We start from the raw sequence: 6,070 nt of genomic DNA on the forward strand, positions 1-6,070 counted from the left end.
GTACTTGGCCTAAGATCTAGGATGGCTGAGTACATGAAAAAGGCCAGTAAAAACCTTCAGGCCAGCCAAGAGCTCCAAAAGCAATGACATGACCAGAAGGCTGTTCTGGTTCAGTACCAACAAGGGCAGAAAGTGTGGGTCTTGGAGCCTGTAGCCCCAAGAGCACTCCAGGACAAATGGAGTGGCCCCCACATTATTGTTGAAAAAAAGGGAGAAGTCACCTACTTGGTTGACTTAGGCACTGCCAGGAGTCCCCTTAGGGTGCCCCATGTCAATCGCCTGAAACCCTACTATGACAGGGCTGATCTCACCCTGCTCATGGCAACAGATGAAGGACAGGAAGAAGAGAGTGACCCTCTCCCTGATCTCTTCTCTTCCACAGAACAAGATGCTCTAGTGGAAGGTGTAGTTCTGGCAGATTGTCTTACTGCTGAGCAGAATGACCACTGCATAAATCTCCTGGGTCAGTTTTCTGAACTCTTTTCTACTGTGCCAGGCACCACTTCTTGGTATGAGCACACTATAGATACTGGAGACAGCTTGCCTGTCAAAAGTAAGATCTATAGGCAGCCTGACCATGTCAGGGACTGCATAAAACAAGAGGTTCAGAAAATGCTTGAACTGGGAGTGGTTGAGCACTCTGAAAGTCGATGGGCCTCTCCTGTGGTACTTGTACCAAAACCTCATTCCAAAGATGGAAAGAAGGAAATGCGATTTTGTGTAGATTACAGAGGTCTCAACCAGGTAACTAAAACTGATGCTCACCCTATACCCAGGGCAGATGAGCTAATAGATACACTGGCATCTGCCAAGTATCTAAGCACCTTTGATTTGACTGCAGGGTATTGGCAGATCAAGTTATCAGAGGATGCTAAAGCAAAAACTGCATTTTCAACCATTGGAGGGCACTACCAATTCACAGTAATGCCTTTTGGGTTGAAAAATGCACCTGCCACTTTTCAGAGGTTGGTGAATACAGTCCTGCAAGGGTTGGAGGCTTTTAGTGCAGCATATCTAGATGATATAGCTGTCTTTAGCTCCACCTGGGATGATCACCTGGTCCACCTGTGGAAAGTTTTGGAGGCCCTGCAAAAGGCAGGCCTCACTATCAAGGCTTCAAAGTGCCAGATAGGGCAGGGGAAAGTGGTAGATCTGGGAAAACTTGTAGGTGGAGAACAGATTGCACCACTTCAGGGGAAAATCCAAACTATCATAGATTGGGTTCCCCCTACAACTCAGACCCAGATGAGAGCCTTCTTAGGCCCCACTGGGTATTACAGGAGGTTCATAAAGAACTATAGCTCCATAGCAGCCCCTCTTAATGACCTCACTTCAAAGAAGATGCCTAAAAAGATATTGTGGACAGCTTGCTGTCAGAAAGCTTTTGAGGAGCTGAAACAGGCCATGTGCTCTGCACCTGTCCTAAAAAGGCCCTGTTACTCAAAAAAATTCATTGTCCAAACTGATGCATCTGAATTAGGGGTAGTGGCAGTCTTATCACAACTTAATTCTGAGGGCCAGGATCAACCTGTTGCTTTTATCAGCAGGAGGTTGACCCCTAGAGAAAAGCGTTGGTCTGTCATAGAGAGGGAGGCCTTTGCTGTGGTCTGGGCACTGAAGAAGTTGAGGCCATACCTGTTTGGCACTCACTTCATTGTTCAGACAGACCACAAACCTCTACTTTGGCTAAAACAAATGAAAGATGAAAATCCTAAATTGTTGAGGTGGTCCATATCTCTACAGGGAATGGACTACACGTGGAACATAGACCTGGGAGTACCCACTCCAATGCAGATTGACTCTCCAGATATTTCGACTTAGACAATGAAGACTCATCAGGTCATGGCTAGTCTTATTGTCCTTCGTTTGGGGTGGGGGTTGTGTAGGAAAGTACCATCTTGCCAGGCATGTTACCCCCATATTTCACTGTATATATGTTGTTTTAGTTGTATGTGTCACTGGGACCCTGCCAGCCAGGGCCCCAGTGCTCATAAGTGTGCCCTGTATGTGTTACCTGTGTGATGACTAACTGTCTCACTGAGGCTCTGCTAACCAGAACCTCAGTGGTTATGCTCTCTCATTTCTTTCCAAATTGTCACTAACAGGCTAGTGACCAATTTCACCAATTTTATATTGGCATACTGGAACACCCTTATAATTCCCTAGTATATGGTACTGAGGTACCCAGGGTATTGGGGTTCCAGGAGATCCCTATGGGCTGCAGCATTTCTTTTGCCACCCATAGGGAGCTCTGACAATACTTACACAGGCCTGCCACTGCAGCCTGAGTGAAATAACGTCCACGTTATTTCACAGCCATTTGCCACTGCACTTAAGTAACTTATAAGTCACCTATATGTCTAACCTTTACCTGGTAAAGGTTGGGTGCTAAGTTACTTAGTGTGTGGGCACCCTGGCACTAGCCAAGGTGCCCCCACATTGTTCAGGGCAAATTCCCCGGACTTTGTGAGTGCGGGGACACCATAACACGCGTGCACTATACATAGGTCACTACCTATGTATAGCTTCACAATGGTAACTCCGAACATGGCCATGTAACATGTCTAAGATCATGGAATTGTCACCCCAATGCCATCCTGGCATTGGGGAGACAATCCCATGATCCCCCGGGTCTCTAGCACAGACCCGGGTACTGCCAAACTGCCTTTCCCGGGGTTTCACTGCAGCTGCTGCTGCTGCCAACCCCTCAGACAGGTTTCTGCCCTCCTGGGATCCAGCCAGGCTTGGCCCAGGAAGGCAGAACAAAGGACTTCCTCAGAGAGAGGGTGTTACACCATCTCCCTTTGGAAAAAGGTGTCAGGGCTGGGGAGGAGTAGCCTCCCCCAGCCTCTGGAAATGCTTTGATGGGCACAGATGGTGCCCATCTCTGCATAAGCCAGTCTACACCGGTTCAGGGATCCCCCAGCCCTGCTCTGGCACGAAACTGGACAAAGGAAAGGGGAGTGACCACTCCCCTGACCTGCACCTCCCCTGGGAGGTGCCCAGAGCTCCTCCAGTGTGCTCCAGACCTCTGCCATCTTGGAAACAGAGGTGCTGCTGGCACACTGGACTGCTCTGAGTGGCCAGGGCCAGCAGGTGACGTCAGAGACTCCTTCTGATAGGCTCTTACCTGTGTTACTAGCCTATCCTCCTTCCTAGGTAGCCAAACCTCCTTTTCTGGCTATTTAGGGTCTCTGCTTTGGGGAATTCTTTAGATAACGAATGCAAGAGCTCATCAGAGTTCCTCTGCATCTCCTTCTTCACCTTCTGCCAAGGAATCGACTGCTGACCGTGCTGGAAGCCTGCAAAACTGCAACAAAGTAGCAAAGACGACTACTGCAACCTTGTAACGCTGATCCTGCCGCCTTCTCGACTGCTTTCCTGGTGGTGCATGCTGTGGGGGTAGTCTGCCTCCTCTCTGCACTAGAAGCTCCGAAGGAATCTCCTGTGGGTCGACGAAATCTTCCCCCTGCAACCGCAGGCACAAAAAGACTGCATCACCGGTCCCCTGGGTCCCCTCTCAGCACGACGAGCGTGGTCCCTGGAACTCAGCAACTCTGTCCAAGTGACTCCCACAGTCCAGTGACTCTTCAGTTCAAGTTTGGTGGAGGTAAGTCCTTGCCTCCCCAAGCCAGACTGCATTGCTGGGTACCGCGTGATCTGCAGCTGCTCCGGCTCCTGTGCACTCTTGCAGGATTTCCTTTGTGCACAGCCAAGCCTGGGTCCCCAACACTCTAACCTGCAGTGCACAACCTCCTGAGTTGTCCTCCGGCGTTGTGGGACCTTCCTTTGTGACTTCGGGTGAGCTCTGGTTCACTCTTCTTCGTAGTGCCTGTTCCGGCACTTCTGCGGGTGCTGCCTGTTTCTGAGTAGGCTCTTTGTCTTGCTGGGTGCCCCCTCTGTCTCCTCACGCAATTGGCGACATCCTGGTCCCTCCTGGGCCACAGCAGCATCCAAAAACCCTAACCGTGACCCTTGCAGCTAGCAAGCCTTGTTTGCGGTCTTTCTGCACGGAAACACCTCTGCAAGCTTCTTCACGACGTGGGACATCCATCCTCCAAAGGGGAAGTTCCTAGTCCTCTTCGTTCTTGCAGAATCCACAGCTTCTACCATCCAGTGGCAGCTTCTTTGCACCCACAGCTGGCATTTCCTGGGCATCTGCCCACTCCCGACTTGATCGTGACTCTTGGACTTGGTCCCCTTGTTCCACAGGTACTCTCGTCAGGAAATCCATTGTTGTTGCATTGCTGGTGTTGGTCTTCCTTGCAGAATTCCCCTATCACGACTTCTGTGCTCTCTGGGGAACTTAGGTGCATTTTGCACCCACTTTTCAGGGTCTTGGGGTGGGCTATTTTTCTAACCCTCACTGTTTTCTTACAGTCCCAGCGACCCTCTACAAGCTCACATAGGTTTGGGGCCCATACGTTATTCGCATTCCACTTTTGGAGTATATGGTTTGTGTTGCCCCTATACCTATGTGCTCCCATTGCAATCTATTGTGACTATACATTGGTTGCACTGTTTTCTATTGCTATTACTGCATAATTTTGGTATTGTGTACATATATCTTGTGTATATTTGCTATCCTCATACTGAGGGTACTCACTGAGATACTTTTGGCATATTGTCATAAAAATAAAGTACCTTTATTTTTAGTATATCTGTGTATTGTGTTTTCTTATGATATTGTGCATATGACACCAGTGGTATAGTAGGAGCTTTGCATGTCTCCTAGTTCAGCCTAAGCTGCTCTGCTAAGCTACCATTTTCTATCAGCCTAAGCTGCTAGACACCTCTTCTACACTAATAAGGGATAACTGGACCTGGTACAAAGTGTAAGTACCCCTTGGTACCCACTACAATCCAGGCCAGCCTCCTACAATTTGTAAGACTCTTTTGTTTACAAAAAAGGGCTTGAAGCCCTCCATTGTTTACCATTTGTTGGCATCAGTGCCTTTCTTCTCTGCAGCATTGTAATTGACCAGCACACTGCAAACATCACATCCATTCCTTAGAGTGGAACATGGACCAAGCACAGATTGATTCAACTTAATCTGTGCTCGTCCCCTGCTCCCTACATGGTTAAGGTACTATTTTGTTCTTTTTGTTAACTTTTAGTGCCATGCAACAGAAGGCGTGTAACTGGCAAAAACGTGACCAGCAGAACAAACAACTTTGGAAAGATGTATTTTCTATAGTTAACATTCCTTTATTTTGCCAAGTCTTCTTTTCTCACTTTGCATTCATGTTTCCTTTTGTTTTTGCCTGTGGGCGCTATTCTCAAAAGATGACGATTACCTTGTTCTAAATATTGCAAAGCGACAATCTACCCCACTCCAATCCAAAACAATCTGCCCCACTCCATTCCAAACAATTGCCCCCACTCCAATCCAAAACAATCTGCCTAACTCCAATCCAAAACAATCTGCCTCACTCCAATCCAAAACAACTTGCCCCACTCCAATCTTCCCCACTTCAGTCTAAAACATGTTTCACTACAGTCCAAAGCAATCTGCCCCACACCAACAAAACAATGTGCCCCACCCCCAATCTACCCCACTCCAATCCAAAACAATCTGCGCCACTCCAATCCAAAACAATCTGCCCCACTCCAACCTTTCCCACTCTAATTGGCCCCACTTCAATCCATCCTACTCCAAACTGCTCAAATCCAATGCACTCCACACCAATCCACCCCACTCAAATCCGCCCTATCAAATCCAATCCACCTCACCCCATACCAATTCACCCAGCTCAAATCCACTACCATCTACCCCAAACCAATCCAACACCCACTCCAATCCAATCCACCTCACCCCAATCCAACCCACCTCACCCCAAAACACCCCAGTCCTATCCACCTCACTACAATCCACCCCATTCCAAACCAGTTCACCACAATCTGCCCCAATCCACACCACTCCAATCCAAAACAATCTTCCCACTCCAATCTGCCCCACCCCAATCCAAAACAATCTGCCCCACTACGATCCAAAACAATCTGTCCCTCTCTAATCCAAAACAACCTGCCGCACTCCAATCTGTTTCACCCCAATCCAAAACAATCCGC

The sequence above is a fragment of the Pleurodeles waltl genome, chromosome 6 (genome assembly GCF_031143425.1).
Source record: "Pleurodeles waltl isolate 20211129_DDA chromosome 6, aPleWal1.hap1.20221129, whole genome shotgun sequence".
Lineage (NCBI taxonomy): Eukaryota > Metazoa > Chordata > Amphibia > Caudata > Salamandridae > Pleurodeles > Pleurodeles waltl.